Source organism: Schistocerca americana, chromosome X, assembly GCF_021461395.2.
Source record: "Schistocerca americana isolate TAMUIC-IGC-003095 chromosome X, iqSchAmer2.1, whole genome shotgun sequence".
NCBI classification, from domain to species: Eukaryota; Metazoa; Arthropoda; class Insecta; order Orthoptera; family Acrididae; genus Schistocerca; species Schistocerca americana.
This window is the reverse complement of record NC_060130.1, coordinates 741,689,310-741,690,258: the sequence shown is the minus strand read 5'-3', so window position 1 is coordinate 741,690,258 and position 949 is coordinate 741,689,310. Positions and strand designations below refer to the sequence as shown.

The following is a 949-nucleotide window of genomic DNA, read 5'->3' as shown; positions in this document are numbered from 1 at the left end:
TTTATCTCTGGCACGTCTCCCGCGAAACCCACATTCTCAACGTATTATCCCGCACAACACGAGCCACTATCTGCAGTCGGCTGCACCCTGTGGTCTTCCCGGCATCCAGGAGCACCCATTACACATCTGGAATGGCTCCTTTTGGTGTGCACAGAGAGTGCACACTGTATTTCTTCCCCTCCTACGTAGCTATACCCCTAAGGGGTCCCATTACACGCCTAATGTTGGAGCTCCGAACTACCAATAATCCCACCCTCTGTGAAAACCCAGACCTTGCAAGCCGGGAGGATTCCTTTGGAAGAGGGCGAGCGACTTCATGAGGCTCAGGGACTTCGTCAACCCAAAGCAGCGCCTGAAAGCTGTTCGTCAGACGAACTGTGGACGCCCTTCGATCGGCCCCTCGGAAAGACTCTTGCTGCCAGCCACACCTTGGAACGACCTCCCACTCAACCTCAGTGCAGGCAGTACCCGGTGTGGCCACAGCAGTGGAGAGATCGAGTAACACATAATTAGTGACTGAGCCGGGTAGCGCAGTGGTTAGCGCACTGGACTCGCATTCGAGAGGACGACGGTTCGATACCGCGTCCGGCCATCCTGATTTAGGGTTTCCGTGATTTCCCTAAATCGCTTAAGGCCAATGCCGGGATGATTCCTTCGAAAGGTCACAGCCGCTTTCCTTCTCCATCCTACCTGATCCGATCTTGTGCTCCGTCTCTAATGACCTCGTTGTCGATGGGACGTTAAACAGTAAACTACTCCTCCTGTTTCCACATAGGTCGTGTCGACGTCCATCAGATCACCCCAGATCACCACAGTGATGCACAGCCAACACCGCCTGGAGATGTTGACGAAGGGTCACCAACTGGACTCGTATACCAGGAGAGCAATCACACTTCCTATCCATGCTAAAGATGACCTGATAAATACACAGACATTCACGAAATATAAG

At 53.0% G+C, this 949-nt stretch overlaps 1 non-coding gene across 1 annotated transcript; it reads left to right on the top strand.

Moving 5' to 3' along the window:
- Window positions 1-519: 519 nt before the first annotated feature.
- Window positions 520-592, top strand: Trnaa-cgc. Its single transcript has one exon. It is a non-coding gene; the product is annotated as a tRNA-Ala (tRNA).
- Window positions 593-949: the final 357 nt, after the last annotated feature.